Below are 13662 nucleotides of genomic sequence, written 5' to 3' on the forward strand. Positions count from 1 at the left end.
TGATTCACAATTCATTCTGAAGTATTGTGCTGAAAATACGATAAAACAATGGACTATCTACACAGGAACTAAATTAATGGTGATGTTGTTGTGGCCTTCAGTCCAAAGACAGGTTTGATGCAGCTCTCCGTGCTACTCTATCCTGGCCCAATAAAACCAATAAAGAATATCCTGATCTACCTTGGTCTCCCTCTGCGATTTTTACACTCCATGATATCCCCAAGTACTAAATTGGTGATCCCTTGATGCCTCCAACTGCGGGCACAGCCCATAGCACTCTGTGTCACTTCCTCGCATCCAGTGGCTATGGACTTCTCTTTTGACTGTAACAATGTTGAATGGAAAACAGGTTCATCTCAGCATACTCAATCACTGATACAAGGAAAACACTTCTTCCTAATTGCAAAATTTCTAACCTATTGAGACTTTGAAACACAAAGGAAACTTCATATAAAGACAAACACAGTACAGTTGTTACCACAAAACTACAATGCTGAGACTCAGAACAACAACTGACTCTACTTACTAGCCTTCTTCTTGATGTAAAACACCCACAAATTAGTATAGTGAATTCAACCTGAGAGTAACTTTTATTTGCTTGAAGTATATTATTATTGTGATTATAAAGGCAGATTTGCATGCTGTGCGTGATTTTAATCGGAAACGCGAAATCTTAATTAAATAATTAATCTCTGACAAATAAATAAAGCCTATGGCACAGAACTGCAGCGCTATGCCGCTGATAAAACAAAATACAATTATAACACTCTTATGTTTCATTAAGAAGACGTTGGTCGAGTAGAATAAATGGTGCGGCAAGCACATATATTTTATTAACTAGCACACCGCCATATGTGATGTTATATAATAACACTGCGAGTTGCAATCTTACTAGGCACTCGATTCTGTAAAGAATTTATATTTATGAAAGTAAGTAGAATTATGTAACTGTAGGCTTATTCGTTGAATATATCTGATTTAACTAACTGTGTAAACTTTTTTATGTTTAGTAGACAGTCACCTCTGTACGACGTATTGACATGGCTGGCAAATTATTCTAATATTGAGATTTTGATTTTGAGTCCACACCTACCGCAGCACTCTTTGGAAACGATTTAAATACCAAGTCCGATTATTTGAGTCTTATTTCACGGTCAACTACGAATAACATTGCATTTACGAAAAAGCCATTGTCAAGCGTCTGTTTCCAAATCATTAAACGTCCACGTTCCAGGTAAGCAAATATTAATTACAACCAATCACCATTATATATGACTAAAAATTAATATTATATTTATTTATTTATTTGATATTGGCGACTGCGTATCGGACTTGTTATTTTGTCATTTGTTACATTCTTCTCTTTGTTTCATGTGAAAAATCAACTTTCTGGACCTGAACTTGAATATATGAGAAATAACAAAAATCTGAAGATTTTTCCAATTCTAAAATTTTGCGGGAAGACGCAATGAAGCTTCCAGCACAATAAGGTAAGACGCAGCATCTTTGCATTGGCAGGCTTGACCAGACGCATAATTCAGTGTATTAGCTCTTCAGTAGATTCTGTAGTATTTCTTTCACGTGTAGCAGTTTTCAGTGATCAATTTCATTCTCAGTGGTTTTCCTTAAACAGTAACTTCTGCAACAATACCAATACACGAGTGTACAATATGGCCGACTTCTGTTCGACACGTTGTAACATGGCCAGCAGCCATTAACAATAATCCCATATCCAGTTTACAGTTTTAAATTAACATACAGCCATTGTTACTACGAGCGATTCGTGTTCAACCGAATTTTATTTTTAAACCAGTGTCAAATTTTACTTTCTTGAAGCATATCTTACGTGTGGCATGATCATAACTAGAAAACAATACGCAAAGATGGAACAGCAAAGGCATACTATTCAGACGCAATCCGACTCGGACTCGAGACAAATGTTAGAAAATGACTTCACGACAGCAACCGGTAGTGACGATTCATCAAATATTGACGCAAGTGTTAACGGACATTTTGACAATAGGTCGTCCACCTCAAAAATTTCAAAGTCTGAGTCAGAGCACATGTTTATACATGACGTCACGTCTAATGACGCGGCGGGGGCAGTGACCTTGCAAGCAGTAAACATTGCCAACATGTTACAAATGCTAATGAAACAATACGCAGAAATTATGGCAACCTTAAAGGCACAAAATGAACAGCTAAAAACACAAAATGACGAAATTAAATCTGACATCATAGCAATCAAGACATGTAATGACACTTTATGTAAACGTGTGGAACTTATAGACGCCACACTGACTAAACAGATGACTGAACTCAGTACGAAATTTTCCAAGCTTAATACGATACAAGAAAAGACTACAAATGGCGTAGCACTTTTATAGACACAAGTAAAAAACCTTAATGTCACGTGTGAAGCTCTTACTGAACAAAATCAAACATATCCTACAGTACATGACTACGTTGAAAACCGAATTACTGACGTGCAGAATAAATTTGACGATGTTGAGCAACACCTGACTGACAGATTACAATCTGATGCCACAGCTCATTTTCAAAATATTAATAAAGAATTTCGTGACTGGGTAGAGAACAAAGACAAACATTTTGATAGATGCATACGTGAAAATTTACCAACAATTGTGCACGACTCCGTAGCGGAATACATCACTAATAACAAACAGATGATAGGTGACGCAGTACAGTCTGTCACTGCACCAATGACACAATTAACCGATCAACCACAGTCTGAATGTAACGAAAACATCAGTCAAAATGTAGAGTTCAGAAACCAATATACATACGAGTATGACGCACACATACCGCACACAACAAACACACAAGAACAAAACACACACCAACAACACATACCACGTCGTGCAAACACAAACACAAGCTATTATCACGGTAAACCACAGTTACATAATCGTAATGACTCGCCATCTGAACATTACAGTAAGTACAGTGGAACAAATCCATATCATAATGCAAAGGAAGAAGAAAGCTTAATAAAACGCAGGCACTTTCAGACTTTTATCCCAGAAAAACGAACCATTCACCCGATGATTTTTCTTAAATCTTTTAGTAATGCATTTCCAAGCACTTGGAGTGACCGGAAAAAGATTTCATATATTGTCAGTTACACACAAGGCGATGCAGCTGTTGGGCATACAGTCAAGCTGACGTATATACCACGTACAGTGTTTCAGCGTGCCTTCCTCAACAAATTCTGGTCGCAATCCGTCCAGGAGCGACTCAGAAGACAAATTTTAGAACCTGAAACTTTTAACAGTAAAAAAAGTAACTTACGCACATATTTTGAAAAATACTTGAACATGGGACATTTTTTGGACGAAACAGTCGCAACACGTGATATACTTCGTGCGTTGAAGGCCAAATTGCCTTTCAACGTTAAAGAAAAACTCTTACATATTCCGGATGACGATCCAGATTATTTGTCAGCAGCTTTAGATTCGGTTGACATGTTACTAGAAGATCAGCGCTTCGCTAATGGTATGAAAAACATGCGGGCTTGCCGACTCAGTTCTGGCGCGCCGACAGTTGGATACGCGGTACAGCAAAAACAGCAAACTCACATGCCGTCTCAATACGGAAATCAAAAGCCACACGCGTATTCGAATACAAACAACAGTAATAACACTTAATGCGGAAATCTATACAAAAAGCACCGCGGTGATAACTGCAACAACAACGGTAACAACGGAAACAAATATAACAACAGAAACACAAACAGAAATACACTCCTGGAAATTGAAATAAGAACACCGTGAATTCATTGTCCCAGGAAGGGGAAACTTTATTGACACATTCCTGGGGTCAGATACATCACATGATCACACTAACAGAACGACAGGCACATAGACACAGGCAACAGAGCATGCACAATGTTGGCACTAGTACAGTGTATATCCACCTTTCGCAGCAATGCAGGCTGCTATTCTCCCATGGAGACGATCGTAGAGATGCTGGATGTAGTCCTGTGGAACGGCTTGCCATGCCATTTCCACCTGGCGAATCAGTTGGACCAGCGTTCGTACTAGACGTGCAGACCGCGTGAGACGATGCTTCATCCAGTCCCAAACATGCTCAATGGGGGACAGATCCGGAGATCTTGCTGGCCAGGGTAGTTGACTTACACCTTCTAGAGCACGTTGGGTGACACGGGATACATGCGGACGTGCATTGTCCTGTTGGAACAGCAAGTTCCCTTGCCGGTCTAGGAATGGTAGAACGATGGGTTCGATGACGGTTTGGATATACCGTGCACTATTCAGTGTCCCCTCGACGATCACCAGAGGTGTACGGCCAGTGTGGGAGATCGCTCCCCACACCATGATGCCGGGTGTTGGCCCTGTGTGCCTCGGTCGTATGCAGTCCTGATTGTGGCGCTCACCTGCACGGCGCCAAACACGCATACGACCATCATTGGCACCAAGGCAGAAGCGACTCTCATCGCTGAAGACGACACGTCTCCATTCGTCCCTCCATTCACGCCTGTCGCGACACCACTGGAGGCGGGCTGCACGATGTTGGGGCGTGAGCGGAAGACGGCCTAATGGTGTGCGGGACCGTAGCCCAGCTTCATGGAGAAGGTTGCGAATGGTCCTCGCCAATACCCCAGGAGCAACAGCGTCCCTAATTTGCTGGGAAGTGGCGGTGCGGTCCACTACGGCACTGCGTAGGATCCTACGGTCTTGGCGTGCATCCGTGCGTCGCTGCGGTCCGGTCCCAGGTCGACGGGCACTTGCACCTTCAGCCGACCACTGGCGACAACATCGATGTACTGTGGAGACCTCACGCCTCACGTGTTGAGCAATTCGGCGGTACGTCCACCCGGCCTCCCGCATGCCCACTATACGCCCTAGCTCAAAGTACGTCAACTGCACATACGGTTCAAGTCCACGCTGTCGCGGCATGCTACCAGTGTTAAAAACTGCGATGGAGCTCCGTATGCCACGGCAAACTGGCTGACACTGACGGCGGCGGTGCACAAATGCTGCGCAGCTAGCGCCATTCGACGGCCAACACCATGGTTCCTGGTGTGTCCGCTGTGCCGTGCGTGTGATCATTGCTTGTACAGCACTCTCGCAGTGTCCGGAGCAAGTATGATGGGTCTGACACACCAGTGTCAATGTGTTCTTTTTTCCATTTCCAGGAGTGTAGAAATAATAATAAGTACAAGCCAAGACAGCATCAAGGCTGGACTCGTAGCGATCAATACTTTCATTCAAACACTGCTATACCACAGCAGCCACCAGGACAAAATTGGAGCATACCTTACGACCGACAGGTAAGTCATAATGCGCAACTGCAACAACAACTGCAAACGTTTGGAGATCACAACAGGCAATATCTGAATGTGAATATAATAGAAGTGACACCGGATACACAACCTCAATCTGTGTCAATAACTAATACAAATGCTAATCCAACAAACTAGAAACAGTCACTTCTATGCCCCAGGTCGTGGCTGAAGAATTCTTGGGGGGCGACTTCAATGTTAATCAGTTATTTGACACCGCCATTGAAGAACAAAATATTGATATGCCTAATAATTGTAAACAAAAACTACCTGTTTTATTTATAAGATACAATCACAATGAGAATATATCAAATGAACTTTGGCAAGACAGTACACAATGTCGTTCAAACACAAATTAAATTGTTTTAGCGTCTACTACTGGTGTAGTAGGTGGGATTCCAACTACTATTATCTTAGACACAGGTACAGCTGTGAGCGTTATGTCTTTTAATTTCTATAAAAAAGATGTGTGAATTGGAGCCTGTGCCTGAGTTTCCTGCCCAAAACTGTAAAATAACTACTGCTCTAGGTAATAAGTCATGTAGGGTTAAGAAGCAAGTTTTTGTAAACATGAAAATAGGTAATGGAACCGTACAATGGCCATTCCTGGTTGTACAAAACCTTGTGACAAATTGCATATTAGGATTAGATATTATGAGTGAGAAGGACTGCATTATAGACTTCTCCAAAGATAAATGTATTTTAAATGATAAAGGCAGTGTAATTATTATTGATTTGGACAGGAGAAAGCTAAAGCATGACAAACACTGTACAGGGTACAAGGTTCAGTTAGTACTTGGCAATGACATTCAAGACGCACACACACTCATCTGACACAGAGCTAATGGACTTCAAAACATTGATTCATCATAAGATAAATGAAGCTACAGCTCTCAGTGTACATGAACGTATGAAACTACAGGAAGTGCTATCCAAATATTTACCAAACGATTAGGTGTTATCAACAAGTATGTCTACAAAATTGACCTTAAGCCTCACAAGATCTTCTACCATAAGACATATGACATACCGTTATCTCAACAACCTGCTGTGTGGCAAGAACTAAAACAAATGTTAGACTGGAAAGTCATTGAACCATCCACCTCACCTTACTGTAGTCCTCTACTTGTTGTCAAAAAGCCAAATGGTAACATTAGGCTAGTGTTAGACGCACGAGCAATAAATAAAATAATTTTACCGGTTCACACAAAAGCCGAGAATTTAGAAGAGCAATTACAGAAATTTCGAGATGCAAAATATTTTTCCACAATAGATCAAGCTAATTCATTTTGGCAAGTAGGTATCACTCCTGATTCTCGGAAATATACTGCATTTATGTTCGGGGGGCGAACCTATCAGTTTTGTGTTCTACCCTTCGGATTGAATGTCAGTTCTGGAGTATTCATTACAGCCCTGGATACCGTGCTTGGCCATGATTTAGTTGAGACAGTCACACACTATGTAGATGATATACTGATAGCTACACAGTCTTGGAATGAACACATTGACACACTTCAAAGAATTTTAGAAAAATTTGCACAAGCTGGAGTCACAGCCAATCTTAGAAAATCAAAATTTGGTTGCAGTGAGATAAAATATTTAGGACATATCATTAATTCACAGGGCATACATCCTGATCCCAGTAAATTAGATGCTATCAGAAACTTTCATAGCCCTCGAACAAAAAAGAAGTTAAAATCATTCCTTGGGCTATGTTCATTTTTCAGACGTTTTTTACCACAACCACTTTTGAACAGTTAAATCTACTCAGAAAGAATCAAGTTTTGATCTGGTCGGAACAGTGCCAGAATGACTTTAATACAATTAAACATGCTTTAGTGAATGCAAACATATTGAGCCATCCAGAATACAATTTAGATTTTTGTATGGATTGTGACGCTTCATTTTCTGGCTTGGGCTGTTGTTTATTTCAAGTTGTAAAGAATAAAGAAAAGGAAGAGATAAGAATTATTGGTTTTGCAAGTCGTACTCTAAGTGAATGTGAGCATACATACTCCACTACTGAGTTAGAAACACTTTCCATAGTCTGGGCATTCAAAAAATTCAATTATTATTTATTTGGCAAACATACAGTAAGTTATACCGATCACCAGTCCCTGACATTTTTGTTAACTTGTAAACTTGTACATCCTAGACTATCACGATGGGCAGTTACTTTTCAGAACTACTCTTTTGAAATTAAGTACATAAAAGGTAAGGACAACACCAGTGCCGACACTTTGTCTAGACTTCCACAAGGTATGAATGAAACCAACAGTTACTTAGAAAATATAAATGACTACAAGATGCTCTTAATGCAAGACAAGCAGTATCACCAATATTATATTGACATGTGCAGAAACATGCCTAAATTACAAAAATCTGATCCTCACCGGTATAAGATAATAACATTACTGGTAGAAACACACAATCATCCTTTGACTAAGTACTACAAGTTACACAATGATGTATTATTTTATCGACGACATCCAAATGCTACTAACTGGTGTGTATGCATTCCCAAAGTGTCTGAACATAATTTGATTTGGCACACACACTTCGTTTGAGGTCATTATGGGACGAAAAAGTGTTTGGCAAAGCTCAGCACATACTGTTATTTTAGCAATATGAGAAGAAAAATTTACAGGGAACTGAAAACATGTGTCATATGTCAAAAATCAAAACCTCAGACTGTATCCACAAAAACAGATTTACATTCTATTTTACCGAGTAAACCCCTGGAAATTCTGTGTACTGACATCAGTGAACCGCATCCAGCAAGCTCTGGAGGCGTCAAATATATCTTAGCTTTTTACGATATATTTTCTAAACATGTAAAACTTTATGCTTTAAAATCCGCCACTGCAAATGCTATAATACGAAGATTCTCAAGTGATTACCTGACGCACGTGGGAAAACCTAAAGCAATTCTGTCAGATAATGCAGCATACTACTCTGGGTACAAATGGAGAAATTTCTTGAAGGACAATAACATAAAAGTATATTTATTTCAAGGTTTAGTCCACAATGTAACGCGACTGAGAGACTTTTCTGAGAACTAAACCGATTCATGCGGACCTATATTTCATCAAAACATACTAATTGGGTGTCCTACCAAAGTCTTTTGAAAGACATACACAATAACTTAAATATTTACAATACAAATTACACACCTAACGAGATCATGTTCAATTGCAAACAGAACGATCAATGGATAGAATCATTATCTAAGTTGTCAGACAAGGAAATCACATCTGAACAGAAAATAAGAGAAGTATTGACTACACTGACACATCACGCACAGATACGAAACAAACATAATAAAAAGAGAACAAAAATTCAAGGCAGGAATGCTTGTACTGCTTCGTACTCATCATAAATCTGTAGCACTCAAACGACGCAATGCTAAGTGGCATCTGCTATATGAAGGACCTTATATTATTGTTAACATACCACATCCTGGTGCGTATCTGTTACAACATACTAGAACTAACAAAATTATTGGGCTGTACGCACACCGAGATCTTCAAGCATTTCATGCTAAATAATGTCAAAGTCATGTCCATGAAAACATCGCTAAGCAACTCGCAAAACTCTGTTTGCTACAACATAGATAATAAGTAGTATAGAAATTTTCATTTCAGCTGTACCAGTGACGCAGTTGAGGACGGAAGAACTTTTCTTTCATCGCAGCGGCATTAGCAATAAGGTAAAATTTATGATTACGTAGCAGTGAAAGATATATTAATTTTTCACGGAACCTTTGTGACTGTAGGTACCCCTGACTTGGTATGACACCTGACGAACCGACAGACGTCATCTGTGAAGGGATCTTTTACTTCGAGAAATAGATTAGACGCACATCTCTGAGCAAGAAAAGCATCTACCAGTAGCCAAGGCCACACAGACACTATACACACGCACAAAATGCGAGGAATCTTAACAGTTTTCCGTCTCTTATTATTTTGAATATTTATTGAGTAGTGAAAACGCCTGGTCTTGCCTACTGATGTAATGAATGTTGTGTCTAACCTATCTTAATTTCAGATGACATCACAAAAAACATCGATAAAAACCCAGCAAAAACCGTTAAAGAGAATGTAAATATCTGCAATTCATATAATCAAATGTGACACAATGTAATAATTTATAGCTATGTAATGATGATGTAAACATGTTTATGTGTAACTGTATTATGTTTATGCTAAGAAAATGTGTGACGTGTATATGTATGGTTACTTATGTTTTTTAAAAAATGGCGTATAATGTAACTGTTACTATGTGAAAATTTGAACGATAACGAGTGCCAAAATGCGAAAAACTTTACAAAAAAATGCATAGTGAACCACTGTTCACGGACATTAACGTACATTACTAAGTCTGCAACTACGCAGAAACCTAGTGAAAGAAACTGTTAATAACATTCATCAAGCACCGTACCTTTGTAAACGCGATGAACTATTTCTTTGATAAGTAAGTACGAAAATTTAGGTGAGCTATATTTAGCAAAAAGGAAAACTGAAAATGTGAAGTGCATAACTGGTGCATCGTCTAGTGGCATTACTACAGTGCCTAACTTCAAGACGTTAACTGGATTAAATGGTCACAACGTGCCTGTGGTTGGAACTTCAGGGAACGTAAAGTTCTCTAAATGTGACGGACACACCTGGACTGTCCTAGGATGGGCGCCAGCTATGTGTTGTCCGAGGTTCTGCAAGCAAGCTTCCACGGAATACTGAAAACGAACTGCATATTGACCAATTACTGGACGGGTCACGTCCGATCTGTAACAAACAGTGCTTGTTGTCACAACGAACTGCATCACAACGACTGTAATGGAAATGGGAAGTGGACGCGCTTATGTATCAATTACGTTGTTATACAGAGATGTTACTGTGATCAAAAAACCTTACCACGACGACACTAGCCTGAGAAACATTACTGTGCAGCAGATGAATATACACGATGTGTATAGGGCAACGCACCTGAAACAAAAAGACATTTTTCTTTGAAGCATTTCAATGCAATACTATGTAACTGAGAACATACAACAATCTGAAGTTGTATTGTATTATAACAAATATTGTAATTTTAAAATTAAGTTACCTGTCATAGAATGTACTCTTCATATGTATCTTGGTGGAACATTTTCGTTATGCAACGACTAAGAAACGCGCGCGCACACGAACAATATGAACTGCAATACTGTGCTGTGTGCTCTAAATTTACGATATAACAACAGTGCCGGAGTCACATAGAAGCTTCTGCGCATGCGCGCACTCTATTTTGTAAACATTAGAACTTTTACGGCACACGCGCGTCATTCCAATTTTGTATATAATATACTGTATAACGTATGTCATGTAAATACACTCCTGGAAATTGAAATAAGAACACCGTGAATTCGTTGTCCCAGGAAGGGGAAACTTTATTGACACATTCCTGGGGTCAGATACATCACATGATCGCACTGACAGAACCACAGGCACACAGACATAGGCAACAGAGCATGCACAATGTCGGCACTAGTACAGTGTATATCCACCTTTTGCAGCAATGCAGGCTGCTATTCTCTCATGAAGACGATCGTAGAGATGCTGGATGTAGTCCTGTGGAACGGCTTGCCATGCCATTTCCACCTGGCGCCTCAGTTGGACCAGCGTTCGTGCTGGACGTGCAGACCGCGTGAGACGACGCTTCATCCAGTCCCAAACATGCTCAATGGGGGACAGATCCGGAGATCTTGCTGGCCAGGGTAGTTGACTTACACCTTCTAGAGCACGTTGGGTGGCACGGGATACATGCGGACGTGCATTGTCCTGTTGGAACAGCAAGTTCCTTTGCCGGTCTAGGGATGGTAGAACGATGGGTTCGATGACGGTTTGGATGTACCATGCACTATTCAGTGTCCCCTCGACGATCACCAGAGGTGTACGGCCAGTGTAGGAGATCGCTCCCCACACCATGATGCCGGGTGTTGGCCCTGTGTGCCTCGGTCGTATGCAGTCCTGATTGTGGCGCTCACCTGCACGGCGCCAAACACGCATACGACCATCATTGGCACCAAGGCAGAAGCGACTCTCATCGCTGAAGACGACATGTCTCCATTCGTCCCTCCATTCACGCCTGTCGCGACACCACTGGAGGCGGGCTGCACGATGTTGGGGCGTGAGCGGAAGACGGCCTAACGGTGTGCGGGACCGTAGCCCAGCTTCATGGAGACGGTTGCGATTGGTCCTCGCCGATACCCCAGGAGCAACAGTGTCCCTAATTTGCTGGGAAGTGGCGGTGCGGTCCCCTACGGCAATGCGTTGGATCCTACGGTCTTGGCGTGCATCCGTGCGTCGCTGCGGTCCGGTCCCAGGTCGACGGGCACGTGCACCTTCCGCCGACCACTGGCGACAACATCGATGTACTGTGGAGACCTCACGCCTCACGTGTTGAGCAATTCGGCGGTACGTCCACCCGGCCTCCCGCATGCCCACTATACGCCCTCGCTCAAAGTCCGTCAACTGCACATATGGTTCAAGTCCACGCTGTCGCGGCATGCTACCAGTGTTAAAGACTGCGATAGAGCTCCATATGCCACGGCAAACTGGCTGACACTGACGGCGGCGGTGCACAAATGCTGCGCAGCTAGCGCCATTTGACGGCCAACACCGCGGTTCCTCGTGTGCCCGCTGTGCCGTGCGTGTGATCATTGCTTGTACAGCCCTCTTGCAGTGTCCGGAGCAAGTATGATGGGTCTGACACACCGGTGTCAATGTGTTCTTTTTTCCATTTCCAGGAGTGTAGCTGCAGATAACTTAGATTTTCTTTAGGTGAATTGCTCGCCTGCAGGTGTGTCCTTCCGCCTCGCAATTCAGGGGGCAATATAAAGGCACATTTGCATGCCGTGCGTGAAATCTTAATTAAATAATTAATCTCTGACAAATAAATGAAGCCTATGGCACAGAACTGCAGCGCTATGCCGCTGACAAAACAAAAAACAATTATGACACTCTTATGTTTCATTAAGAAGAAGTTGGTAGAGTAGAATAACTGGTGCGGCAAGCACGTATATTTTATTAACTGGCACACCGCCATATTTGACGTTATATAATAACACTGCGAGATGCAATCTTACTAGGCACTCGATTCTGTAAAGAATTTATATTTATGAAAGTAAGTAGAATTATGTAACTGTAGGCTTATTCGTTGAATATATCTGATTTAACTAACTGTGTAAACTTTTTTATGTTTAGTAGACAGTCACCTCTGTACGACGTATTGACATGGCTGGCAAATTATTCTAATATTGAGATTTAGATTTTGAGCCCGCACCTACCGCAGCACTCTTTGGAAACGATTTAAATACCAAGTCCGATTATTTGAGTCTTGTTTCACGGTCAACTACGAATAACATTGCATTTACGAAAAAGCCATTGTCAAGCGTCTGTTTCCAAATAATTAAACGCCCACGTTCCACATAAGTAAATATTAATTACAACCAATCACTATCACATATAACTAAAAATTAATATTTTATTTATTTATTTATTTTATATGATGTTTGCATAATCCATTAACAAATTATTTAAGCAGTAGGCCATACAATATCTGTTAACAACAGGTTTACTCATCTATCAAGCCTATCGATTTTCATTTGACTATGTCCATTTAATCCTGGAGGGTTATTAGATCCTGTTCGATGGAGGAAGACTAAATGGATTGTACCAATACATATAGTGCATAATGTTAAAATCTATCATAAATTTTAAGAGATTGTGGTGTGGCTCAAGCAATAAAAAATATCTGTATGCCACTAACATACATTTTGTATCCTTAAATATGGGGTAATGGAACTAAGTCCGGAGACTGAAAATTTCAAATCACCTGAAAAGAATAACATACGACCTCAGCAGGGCAGTTTCGTAATTCTGCAGCTTGATTACATATCACTAACCAGCTGCAGCGAAATTAGTAAGGAGTTGTAAGAAATAGCAACTGCACTCTGATAGGCTGAGTACGGCGAAATGTGGACCAGAATAACACGTATGCAAAAATTATTGCCTCTCAGGCTAGATTCGCTCAGTGGAAATCTGCACCATGCCACAGTAATTGCCAGATTGGGCAGGACAATGTCACTACACCTGCGGTCTGGGCCTATGACTATCCGCCTTCTGTCAGACAGCAGTGGGTCATATTCCATGCATAACAAACTGCATGAGCCACCGCACTGAATGTCTGTTTAGGTGAATAGCTGGGAGTGTATATTCCACAGGGGATCACTATCACAGCAGAAAGAGAACATTGTTGGCATAGGGGCCGATGGTGTAGTGACAGGCCACTGGCCA

The 13662-nt window shown here is 41.1% G+C and overlaps 1 protein-coding gene across 1 annotated transcript in view; it reads right to left on the bottom strand.

The window, feature by feature from the left end:
• Positions 1 to 10279: 10279 nt before the first annotated feature.
• The window catches only part of LOC126291557 (zinc finger protein ZFP2-like), a 180733-nt gene continuing 177350 nt past the window's right edge, over positions 10280 to 13662 (bottom strand). Inside the window, exon 7 of the transcript XR_007551814.1 lies at positions 10280 to 10311. The gene's annotated coding sequence lies outside the window, so the exon portion shown is untranslated. The remainder of the gene's footprint in view (positions 10312 to 13662) is intronic.

Source organism: Schistocerca gregaria, chromosome 9 (assembly GCF_023897955.1).
Source record: "Schistocerca gregaria isolate iqSchGreg1 chromosome 9, iqSchGreg1.2, whole genome shotgun sequence".
In the NCBI taxonomy this organism is placed as follows: Eukaryota; Metazoa; Arthropoda; class Insecta; order Orthoptera; family Acrididae; genus Schistocerca; species Schistocerca gregaria.